General features: G+C 36.0%; 1 protein-coding gene and 1 non-coding gene across 5 annotated transcripts in view; one reads left to right on the top strand and one right to left on the bottom strand.

The window, feature by feature from the left end:
• The window catches only part of GULP1 (GULP PTB domain containing engulfment adaptor 1), a 322,123-nt gene that overhangs the window by 122,564 nt on the left and 186,229 nt on the right, over positions 1-13,330 (bottom strand). The window lies entirely within an intron of this gene.
• LOC119545063 lies at positions 473-579 on the top strand. The gene has a single exon (XR_005219040.1). It is a non-coding gene; the product is annotated as a U6 spliceosomal RNA (small nuclear RNA).

Genomic DNA, 13,330 nt, shown 5'->3' with positions numbered 1-13,330 from the left:
TCATTCATTCAGAAATTATTTATTGATTACCAGTGCCAGGCACATCACAAGGAAGTAGAGAATACAAGAGGGAGAAAATAGATTGTGTATTCCCCAAATGTTACTTTTTACCTATAACCTAAGATCCAAGGTTATTTACTGACCATATTCCTGGAGGAACAAATGAAGATCAAACACAACTAGCCAATTACAATCATAAGATTCACAAATGTAAGATTCAAATTCCCTTGAAAAATAACCAAGTACCATGAAGTCTATTAATCAGCAAATCAAATCCAGCCTCTTTACTACCCAAACTGCACCATTATCAGGTAAAAATTTTCAACAATAACAGACTGCAAAATATAAAGAAGGATTATAATATCATGGTCAAAATTAAAGATAATGTGACTTTTAAATTAAAAACAATATCATAATACAAATTGAGGTGTAAAAGCAAAAATAAAATTCTTAGCATAAATATATAAATTTCATGCTCGCTACAGCAGCACATATACTAAAATTGGAACAATACAGAGTAGATTAGCATGGCCCCTGCGCAAGAATGACATGCAAATTTGTGAAGCATTCCATATTTTTCAGAGACTTGGAGAATTCACAAACACCTGGAGGATAAAAATGAGGGGGAGATGAAAACATTCCCGGATAATCAAAAGCTGAGGGACTTCATCACCAGTAATCAGTCCTATAAGAAATGCTAAAGGGAGTTGAGCAGGCTGAAAGGAAGGGACACTAAACAATTGACTGAAGCTATGTGAAGAAATAAAGATTTCCAGTAAAGATCACATGGTAAATATAAATACCAATACTACTGTATTTTTGATTTATAACTCCACTATTTACTTCCTACAGGATCTAAAATACATAAACTGTAATGATAAATCAGTGGTTTTGGACTCAATGTAAAATATGTAATTTTTGACAAGAACTACATAAAGGTGGGGGAACGATGGAGTTAAAAAAAAAAAAAAAAAATTTCAGTTGGCCAAATAAGGAGTTAATAAGATGATGCCAAAGTAAATTTTGCCCACAAAATATATACATGTAAATATCAATAAACATCAGAAAAGCCATTCTAATGATACCAAGAAAAAACTAAAATTTCACTTTCCAAAAAGAGCTTTTTATCATATTTATTTTATCTTATGGCGTCCTATATTTCTCCTTCATAAAACACATCTTGCTTCCCCACTAGCAAATTCTTAAGCATATACCGATTGCTTTCTTCGCCAACCTTATGTATAGAACACCGTGCATGTCACTAGATAAGCATTTAATATATTGCATATTTTTCAATGAATTAATAAGTACATGCTTTAATCCATTTTTATAGTTGTAGTAAAACATATACAGTTTGGTACCCTTCTTTATTTCAATTCACAGTGTAACATAAATCTTTCCTTTTGGATAAACTTTTCATAAACATTGTTTTAATGGCTAAATATACATGAAAGTATCATTTCTCTATCATCAAAGAATTACTTATAAATTTTATACACACATATGTATATATATATCTGTTATTAACTTTTTCCATTGAGTAGAGTCCCCCCAAAAATACTAGGCCTACAGTGCTATTATTTTAGGCTAATTATCTTTTAGCTAAACATATAGGACTTATAACAATTTATATAGCCATAAGTTATGAGTGAGAAAGCTCATCTACATATTCTCCAGGATTTCTAACTGAATAGTGTGTGTGTGATGTGTGTGTATGAATACTATACTTTTTATAGTCTTTTTTATATAAAACTGTGTGAGATTAATCGTGCTATATATGACATGACATTGGAACTTCACTGATTTCCCCAATGGTATAAAAAATGTGCCACTGTTGTTGAAAGATTATCCCAAACCTTCCTTAGAAATTTATGCTGCCACGTTTTCATATATTAAATGTAGTTACATAAATCTATTCAGACACTTCTGCTTCTATGAAAGATGGAATAAGAAACACTAGATTTATCCTACTACCTGAAACAACCAAAAACAGGATAAAATGTATGAAGCAGTGACTCTCAAAGTGCTGGACATTCAGGCAATGAAGAATAGTGATCAGTAAGAGCTGAGGAACAAATGAGGTTTCCCAAGCTCACTGGCTGTGGTATCAGTAGGGGAAACCCAGAAATGAGGAGAAAGAGCTGAGAATTTTGTGAAACAAAAGTATGTAGCTGCCTGAAGGCAGAGCCCAGGAGAGAATTACACAGAGAGAACTGAGGACATACATGCACAGGATCCTCCTTTTCAATTTAGTTGAGCACTGATCAACTACCTAACACTGAGGAACTAGCCACCCACAAAGTTTAGCAGCAATAGGGATAGGAATAGTGTGTGTTCCCAACAGCCAGGGAGGAAAACGTTATAATCCACAGGGAATCTATTAAATTACTAAAAAGTGTCTCTCCTTATTAGTGGGGAAAAGCCTTAGAATAAATGCTGCTCTAGTCCCACCTAGCAAAGCTTAAAAACAAGATTCAAAAGAATCAAACTGTTGCCAAATAACTTAATCATATCCCAGAGCAATGCTTTGCAATATTTTAAAGATTACAGAAATATCCAGCACATAAACATAGTAAAATTCACAAGATCTAGCATCCAATAAAAAATTGTCAGGCATTTAAGGAAGCAGGAAAATACAATCCATAATGAGGAAAAAAATTAAACAAAACTGACCAAAAAATGATACAGATGATAAAACTGGCAGGCAAGCGCATTCAAACATGTTCCATATGTTCAAGAAACTAGGGGATAGATTAAGCAGTCATTAAAAGATACACGGAAGAGATTTAAAAAGACCAAAATAAAAATTCTAGACATAAAAATGACGATGTATGAGATAACAAATGCATTAGATGGAATTAATGGATGATGAGACATTGTAGGAGAAAAGAATAATACAGTTGAAGACATGACCGTAGAAATTATCCAAAATGCAATACAGAGAGAAAAGAGATGAAGGAAAGAAAGGAAAGGGAGGAAAGGAAGGAAAAACAGAGGGAAGAAAGGGAAGGAGGGAGGGAGGGGCAGGGCACCAGAGAACTGGGGGAAACTTCAAGTGGTCAAATAGTCCTCATAGAAGAGAGAGAAGAGGAGGGTAGAAAAAGTATTTGAAGAAATAAAAGTCAAGAATTTTCCATATTTGATAAAAAGTATAAACCCACAGATTCAAGAAGCTCAACCAACCTCAAATACAAGAAATGACAAGGAACTACACCATGACACATCATAATCAAATTGCTTAAATCCAGTGATAAAGAGAAGTCTTAAAAGTAGCCAGAGACAAAAAGACATATTAAATACATAGGAATAAAGATCAGGAGGGCAGAAGTTTTCACATCTGAAACAATGCAAACTAGAAGACATTGGAGCAATTTCTTTAAAATGCTGAAAGTAACAAAGTTTAATCAAGAATGAACAGATGATCTGCTTATATGTGGGGAAGTATAAGCATGATTTTAACTTTGAATTTCTTTATAATACACACATACACACACATACACAAAGATTTTTCTTTCTTAAGCATCCAGAGTCATTATCTTATTAAATATTTATAGCATTTGTAAATATCATTAAGTAGCTTTGTAAAAGCACAACTCTGCAACTCTATATTGTAAACATATAAATGTAATATTAAATGTGGTCAAGCATTAAAAAATTCATAATTTACTGAAATATTATCACTCCAGGTTTAAAGTAAATGGGGGGATTAAATCTCTGAATAAAAAAATTTAAATACATTATAAACATTAAAAGTAGATGCCATTAGATGACTGATTTTAATTCTGAATTTGATACAGAAGTCAATAACTGCAGTGACAAAACACTGTAAAGGCACTTGATATACATTTACTTTATAAATTTAACCTTTCATAGGCCCAATTTTTAAAAAATGAATCAACGATATTTCTTTAAATGAGCCCAACACAACCTAGGTTAGAAAACAAATTAAATGAGTGAAATTAACTGGTATTTGTTGACTAGTTCAGAAGTTTAGAAAGACACTATTTTCCTGCTTTGTAATCTGATGTCCAAGCTCTTAAAGAAATTAACTAATACTGTTATGAGTAAAGAAACTAGATATGTTATGCATATTAAAACCTGTAGAACAGCTGGCTTTGGATTTCATTTTTATCCTTATAAGTGCATTTGAAATCAAATTTTCCTGGATGTCTTTCAAGCTCAAAAGAAAAAAAAACTGGTTAAACTCGAAAGAAAAACTGATTAAAACATAGTTCTCATTAATATGTCATAAATCACTTTAAAATCCTGTTGTTCACCAAGAGATCAGAGATGATGCTAAAGTAACAGTGTCTATTCTTTGGGTTTAGCTCTATGAAGGACGGTAAACTGGATGAAAATAAAATAAAATAAAATAAAATGCTTCTCCTGTGATTGCATATAAGAAGTATTATTTACTGTCAAATCTTCTGTGTGTTTTCTTTAATATGCAACTCAGCAAGATGATTATAAGAGAATATCAGACACTTTTAGATCTTGTGTTAACTCCACCAGGATGCTAAATACTTTAAAGCAGTGGCTTGCTATTAGAACTTTACTGCATGCAATGGCTAAATGAAGCTTACAAAGTTATCCCAGGAGAATTGGCTCATTTTTAAATTTTTTTTTATTTAATTAGTGTCTATTGCAAAAGTTCTCTGCAATATTCAGTTTCTGTGATATTCAAGGATCTTTGCTTTTGCAGATCAACATATCTGAGTGTAGCCAAGAAAATTAGCTAGTACACAAACTGGGTTACCTGGAGATGAAGTCACATGGCATGTGTTAAAGAGATTATAAATTTATAATTTGCTGAAAAATAGCAACACTAATATTTTCTGAAACTTTTCAATGTAGGATATAAATGCTTACTATTTTCTTTTTCACAACATTGACCTACATCTGATAACACACACACAAATAACCACTTGCTCTTTCAAGAGATGTATTTCGAGGCAATCTGTGCCAAGCATTGTACTAGCAGTGGGGAAATAAAAATAAATATGTTATGGTCCCTGCTTTCAAAGGACTTACCCTCTTTGAGGGGAAGAGAGGAATGGGTGTGGGGCTCTGTGGCACAAAGATAGACATATTGATTAATGGAATCAAATTGAGAATTTGGAAATAGACCCCCAGATCTACAGTTGACTGGTTTTTGATAAGACCCCCAAATCCAATGAACTGTGACAAAACAGTCTCTTCAACAGATGGGGCTGGCAGAACTGGATATCCATATCCAAAAGACTAAAAAAGGACCCCTACCACACACCCTATACAAAAATTAACTCAAAGTGGATCAAAGACTTCAATATAACAGACAATACAATAAAACTCCTAGAAGGTAATGTAGAGAGCCATCTCCAAGACCTAGTATTGGGAGGTGGCTTCTTAGTCCTTACATCCAAAGCATAAGCAATGCAAGAATAAATAGATAAATGGGAATTCCTCAAAACCAAAAGCTTCTGTACCTCAAAGGAATTTGTCAAAAAGGTGAAGAGGCAGCCAACATAATGGGAGGAAATATTTCAAAACCATGTATCTGATAAGAGACTGATATCTTGTGTATATAAAGAAATCCTACAACTCAACAACAATAGTACAAACAGCCCAATTATAAAATGGGCAAAAGATATGAAAAGACATTTCTCTGAAAAGGAAATACAAATGGTTAGAAATACATGAAAAAAATGTCCATCTTCACTAGATATAAGGAAGATGCAAATCAAGACCACAATGAGATATCATCTCACACCAATAAGAATGGCTGCCATTAAACAAACAGGAACCTACAAATGCTGGAGAGGATGAGGAGAAATTGGAAATCTTAATTCATTGCTGGTGGGACTGTCTAATGATACAGCCACTATGGAAGACAGTTTGGCAGTTCCTCAGAAAAGTGGATATTGAATTATCCTACAATCCAGCAATTTCACTTCTTGGTATGTACCCAGAAGATCTGAAAGCAGTGACACAAAAGATATCTGAACACTGACTTTCATAATGGCATTGTTCACAACTGCCAAGAGATGGAGACAATTCAAATGTCTTTCAGCAGAGGAGTGGATGAACAAAATGTGGTATATACATATGATGGAATACTACACAGCAGTAAGAAGGAATGAGGTCATGAAACATATGACAACATGGATGAAACTTGAAGACAAAATGCTGAGTGAAATAAGCCAGACACAAAAGGAGAGATATGGTTCACCATTAATGTGAACTCTGTGAAATATGTAAAATAAGTATATTATAATGTAGAATATAGGGGAACTAGAGATAGACAGAAGCTAGTGGAGGGGGAATGATAACCTAATATGTACAGATATGATAATGAGGGTGAACTTAATGGTGTGGGAATGGCTAGATGTGACTATGGTTTGTTAATGGGATTCTAAGTATCAATGACACACTAAAGGTGAACAAGCTTGTAAATGGTTGTTTAAAGGCATGTGAACCACAGAGTGCACCACAAACCTAAAAAAGTATTAGCATGATATACTTATAAGGTATGACACTGGTGCAGAGAGTTAACAACAGAGTGGTATATGGAAAAACTACCCATTATGTATTATAGACTATATTTTAATAGGAATATTTTACAAACACTACACTACACTAATACTAGGGATGAATAATTAGCAGCTGCTAAGAGTGCTGGGATGTTTTCTGTTATGATATTTGTTTAAAGCTGAAAGTGATGATGATTGTGTAACTAAGTGAAGATAACGTAAGAAAATAACCATTTATTTTGCGATAGAATATATTTTAAGTGAAATCAGGAAACCATTACTTAATAAATCAGGCCCTCGACTTGAGGCTGGCTCTTGTGAAACTTAGGGCTGCAAATGGAGGCTAAGCCTTCCTATAATTATGTCTAAGGGGCATGTCCAGAGAGCCTCTTTTGTTGCTCTTTCTCTCTAAGCCCAACTTGGCAAAAAATTCATTAACCTCCCCCAAACGAGGGACATGGTTCCCAGGGGAACGAATATCCCTGGCAATATGGGACATGACTCCCTGGAATGAGCCTGGCCCTGGCAGTGAGGGATTAAAAATGCCTACTTGACCAAAAGGGATGAAAAGAAAGGTAACAAGCTGAGGTTAGAGTGGCTTAGAGATCCCAAATAGAGTAGACAGGCTATCCTGGAGGTTTCTTTTATGCAAGTTCCAGCTAGACATTCCAAATGCCCACAGTATGCCATGCCATTACCAAAAGTAGTCCCCAAATACCTAGGTCCCTACCTGAGATTCTATAAAAGATTCACTCACTAAGTTTTATGTCTCAGTAACTTAAATCCACTGGAGTGTTCCTTTGCCAGACAAATCCTAAAACCCAGAGGCAATAGCCTATTTAAGAACAACAACCAGATGCAGCTCCATTCCCCTTTCTGTCGACACCCCCTTTCAATAAGAACAAGTTAGGGTGGTCACTGCCTAGACACCCTGAAGATTGAGAAAGTAATTAAACAAGAGGAAGGGGTAGCAACAGGAAAGCAAGATAGGATTTAACAAAGGTTTACAAATTCTGAATCTTTATATAAAAATTTATTTTTTAGATGCTGGGGTGTTGGAATAGCCAGAAGGAAGTAAATGACATGGTGGAACTGTAACCTATAACATTCTTTGAAATTTGCTCTATAGCTACTCGTTGAATTGTACTTTGAAAGTCTTCACCTTACTGTATATACCCTGTATTTCATAATAAGGAAAGAACTGGAACAGTGGAACTGTAACCCATAATAATTTTTGAAATTACCTATATAATTGTTTGTTGAGCTTTACATTGAAAGTTAACATCTGTCTGTATGTATGTTATATTTTACAGTAATGGAAATAGCAGAAGTTGTGGAACTGTGACCCATGACATTCTTTGCAATTTCCTCTCTTAACTACTTGTTAAATCATACTTTGAAAGTTATCACTGTTTTGCATTTATGTTAAATTTCACAATAAAAAATGCATTAAAAAATAAAAAAGAATAAGAGATGGAAAATTTTTGTCATAATCAAGAAACTCCTGTTTGCAGAAAGTGTTCATTCTTTTTATCTGTAACCCAAAATCATTCACTTTGTCCAAAGGATTGCCAGAATTCTCTTTTGGGAGAAGCTATATACACCATAAGCGTTCCCCATATTTTAAATGTTTATTTCATTATCTGTGGCTCTTCTTATAAAGTCAACAGCACAGAAAGAGGCTCTGTTGAAGGGGCTAAGGTCATGGCCAGATGGGGAGGCTACTACAACAAGAGACTTCCTTGAAAGTGGCTATTTGCTTCAGTTATTTGTTTGTCTATTTGTATATTTGTTTTATCAACTGCTAATGGTCCAGAGTAGCCTATACCAGGTATATAACACATTCCTAAATGATCCAATGAGCCTTTTCCCCTTTTCTTAATGGACATTGGCACACAATTCTCAATCTTGGGCAAATCTCTTAACGTGTTTCCAATAAATGTCACTGAGTTGCAAGAAGGAAAAAAAAAAGACTAGATATTGTAAAATATTTATGTTTTAAGACTCAGTTGATGTCAGGCAAAGCAACAATATAAATATTGATTTCAGTTAAGGTCTTTCACTTGAAAGGATCTATTCATTTACATCTTCCACTTTCAAGTAAGCTATCTATAGATTGGTATTTTGTACTGCAAACACATTTTTTATCCATATATTAAAGTCGAACAATCAATCATTATAGAAGTTTGCATAGGCTTACCATTTTAATCATTTTATAGAGTTTTGTTTTAAGAGAGAAAGAAAGAGAAATATTATTTCTTTTACCAGCTTTCAAGGCAGCCTTCAGAGAAAACTTCTCATATCTTTTCACTTTGGGGAAAGTGGTGAGACAGAGAAAAGGAATTCTAATCCTTCAAAATAGAGCCCTCAAGAGAGAAGATGGTGGCATAGAGAGGAGTGGAAGTTAGTTAGTCCCCCCAGAGCAGTTAAAAAAAAAAAAAAAAACAGGTACAACTGGAAAAGATCTGGAATAACTGCTGGGATATGGCTCCTACTGTCCACGCATCATGCAACAATCTGGATTGGGAGAAATGCCTGAGATCACAGCATAAAATCTGTAAGTAAAGGCTGTGGACCCAAGCCAAGAGCCCCCTCCCTCATGGCAGCCTGAACTGCAAAACCCCATGGTGCTACAGAGTAGCACTCTCTGAACAAGCAAATACACCTCAGCCCAGCTTCAACTGGGGTTTTAATGTTAACTGCTCAATACAGACTATAAGTTCCCAACAAGCAGATGGAGGCTTTTCGTGATGACTGACCTTGGAGAGCCAGGGGACGTATGTGTCTCAGGACAGGGAGACCAAGGGATCAGGTGCTATCTCTGGCCAGTGGGTGAATCTGGGGACCGTGGACAGGGGCTTTCTGTCTCTTTCTCTCTCTCTCAACCTGGGTGACTCAGTGGAGAAAGCCTCAGCCATTTTCAGCTCACAGTGCTCTGCAGTAGAGAAAGCCTCAGCCATTTTAAAATTGCAGCACTCTGACCCAGACAAGGGTGGGGGTAGCAGAGTCAGAGAAACAAAGAATCTATTTATATGCAAATGACCTCTCTCTAGGGGGGCATATCTTCCCAAGAGGAAAGAGGTGGGGCCCAGCTCTACTATCTGCCTTCCACTCAGAACCAGACCCCAGAGTCTGGGGAAAACAGCCACGAGGCACACCCCCTTACACCAGTCTGGAGTGACAGGCTGACAGGTGCCACCTGCTGAGCAGAAAAGCACAGGGTGTTTCAATCTTCTAAGACACACCATCAGGAAAACTGGATACCGAGTATTTCTTACCTCTGGGACCTGAGCCTGTTCTCATCTGGGAAAACCTGATTGGGGTGGCCAAGGAGGTCAGATGCCTAGACAACAGAAAACTACAACCTACACTAAGAAAAACTAAGTTATGGCCCAGTCAAAAGAACAAACTTACACTTCAACTGAGATACAGGAATTTAAACAATTAATGCTAAATCAATTTAAAAAGTTTAGAGATGATATGGCAAAAGAGATAAAGGCTATAAAGAAAACACTGGACAAATATAGGGCAGAGATTGAAAGTTCAAAAAAACAACTGGCAGAATCTATGGAAATGAAAGGCACAACACAAAGGATGAAAGACACAATGGAAATATACAACAGCACATCTCAAGAAGCAGAAGAAAACACTGAGGAACTGGAGAAGAAGACACATGAAAGCCTACACACAAAAGAACAGATAGAGAATAGAATGGAAAAATATGAGCAATGTCTCTGGGAACTTAAGGACAAAATAAAATACAAGAATGTACATATCATTGGTGTCCCAGCAGGAGAAGAGAAGGGGAAAAGGGCAGAAGCAATAATAGAGCAAATAATCAATGAAAATTTCCCATCTCTTATGAAAGACATACAATTACAGATCCAAGAAGCACAGCACACTCCAAACAGAATAGATCTGAATAGAACTATGCCAAGACACTTAATAATCAGATTATCAAACATCAAAGACAAAGAGAGAATCCTGAAAGCAGCAAGAGAAAAGCAATCTATCCCATACAAAGGAAGCTTAATAAGACTATGTGCGGATTTCTCAGTAGAAACCATGGAAGCAAGAAGGAAGTAGTGTCATGTATTTAAGATACTGAAAGAGAAGAATCACCAACCAAGAATCCTATATCCAGCAAAACTGTCCTTCAAATATGAGGGAGAGTTCAAAATATTCTCTGTCAAACAGACAATGACAGATTTTGTGAACAAGATACCTGCTTTACAGGGAATACTGAAGGGAGCACCACAGACTGATAGGACAAGACAGGAGCGAAAGATTTGGAACACAATTTTGGGTGATTGTAACACAGCAATGTAAGTACACTGAACAAAGATAACTGTGAGTATGGTTGAAAGAGAAAGGTTAGGAACATGTGGGACACCAGAAGAAAAGAGGAAAGATAAAGATGGGGACTGTATAACTTAGTGAAACCTAGAGTGTTCAAGAATTGTGATAAAATGTACAAATATGATTTTTCATGAGGGAGAACAACTGAATGTCAACCTCGCAAGGTGTTAAAAATAGGGAGGTATTGGGGGAAACATACAGTCAACATAAACTAGAGACTATAATTAACAGAATCATTGTATTATGCTTCCTGTAAATGTAAAAAAGGCAATATACCAAGGTAAATACAGATAAGAGGGGGGCACAGGGGAGAGGTGTGAGACTCTTGGCATTGGTGGTGGTGTCTGATTCTTTATTCTATTTTGATCTAAGGTTATCTTTCCTTTTGCTGCTTCCTAGCTGTCATGTTGTTGTGCTGTTTTCTTTTTTTTCTCTTTCATTTTCTTTTTCTTCTGCCTCTCTAACTTCTTTGACTATTCCTCCTGCTTTGTGGAAGAAATGTAGATGTCCTTATATAGATACTGGTGAGGGAGGTGAACACATAAATATGTGACTATACAGGGAACCATCGATTGCTTACTTAGGATGGAATGTATGGGGTGTGAACAAAACCATCTAAAAAAAAATATGGGTTGATGACGAAAACTTGAGGACAGTATACTGAGTGAAATAAGCTGGATACTTAAGGACAAATATTGCAGGGTCTCACAGATAGGAACTAATTATAATATATAAACTCATAGATATGAAATATAAGTTACCAAGATATAGAATGAGGCTAAAGAATGGGGAGTGGTGACTTAGTAGGAGCAGAATGTTCAACTAGGGTGAACTTTAATGTTTGGAAATGAACAGAGGTGATGGTAGCACATTGTAAGAATAACTAACCATGCTGAATGGTGCGTGAAAGTGGCGGAAAGGGGAAGCTCAGAGTCATATATGTCACCAGAAGGAAAGTTGGAGGTTAAAAGATGGGAATATATGAAACAGTGAATCTTGTGGTAGACAATGTCCACAATTAACTGTACAAATATTAGAAATCTCTTCCATGAACCAGAACAAATGTATGACACTACAACTAGAAGTTAATAATAGAGGGGCATATAGGAAAAAATATATATCTATTGCAAACTATATGCTACAGTTAGTAGCACTTCAACGTTCTTTCATAAACAGTGGAAGGGGGGTGGTTAGGGATATGGGAGGATTTGATTTTCCTTTTTTTTTAGTCTTTATTTCTTCTCTGGAGTAATGAAAATGTTCTAAAAATTGAACAAAAATTAATTGTGGTGATGGATGCACAGATATATGATGGTGCCGGGGCAACTGAATGTACAGTTTGGATCCTTGGATAATTGTATGTTGTATGATATGGGAACAATCACAATTAAAAAAGAAGGAAAAAAAATAGAGCCCTCAAATATTTACACTTGAAAACCATGATTTACTTGCTATTAGGAACTATGTTGAATATTACCACTATACTTTTGCCGGTACACAGTACTTCTTTGCCATAAATAATAATTCTTTCTGCCTCTGCCACTACAACCATGCATGTCCTATTTTTAACTTCAGTGGGACTTTGGTAAGCTTAACTTTGATGGCCTACTTCCTCTGGGTTTTCTATCATTCTTTTAACACATAGCTGCCAAAACATTTCTCCTCAGAAATCTCATTGTCTTCATCACTTGTTGGACAATGTTGAACTGTACCCAAGCCCTGTGATCCAGGAAAACAGCTAAGGTTAAATAAAGCCCCTCTTTCCTTTGTTTTCCAGATACGAAAGACATGGCTTTCTCTATAGGACCTGGATAAGATTCACAGATATCCCCCTTGTTTACTTATAGCAAGGCCAGTCACTTACCTTCCAAATTCCCATTCTTTGTTTCCTAAATGATTAGCTGAACTCTTTGTGTCCACTGAGCAATCTGGGCAAAATACCTGCTACACTGACTTGACCAAACTTTATTTAAGCATTTCTCCTTCCTTCAGGCCCCAACTCACCTTCAGCCTGGACCAGCATAGAGCTCTTCCTTAGTGGCCACTAAGTATAAGCTGACCTTAGAGTAAAACATTCTCTGATCTGTTCAATCGCCAACCTCACTCATCCCATTCCACCACACTGAAGTCTTCCTACCCTTCTTTACTTCTCCCTTTAAAAGAAAAGCCTTACTCTGCCTAACTTCTGAGATGTTTTCAGAACTTATGGTTGGTGTATTTTCCCTATTGCAATAGTTCCTCTACCTGTATTGCTGTAGTCTCCCCTCATTGCAATAATCCTTTCAGATAACATTTCTCCTTAACTAGGTCCAGATTTGTTTTCCCTTTGGCAATCTATTTGATCACATTTAGAAAGATTTCTACCAACTCACCCCATCGATTGAACTGAATTAAATAATCTGCAAATTACCCTTTCATTCAAATGGGCTAATCCTTCCAATTGTCAAGTACTAATGAAGAGA

Source organism: Choloepus didactylus, chromosome 9 (genome assembly GCF_015220235.1).
Source record: "Choloepus didactylus isolate mChoDid1 chromosome 9, mChoDid1.pri, whole genome shotgun sequence".
Taxonomy (NCBI): Eukaryota; Metazoa; Chordata; class Mammalia; order Pilosa; family Megalonychidae; genus Choloepus; species Choloepus didactylus.
This window is presented reverse-complemented; position numbering and strand designations above follow the sequence as displayed.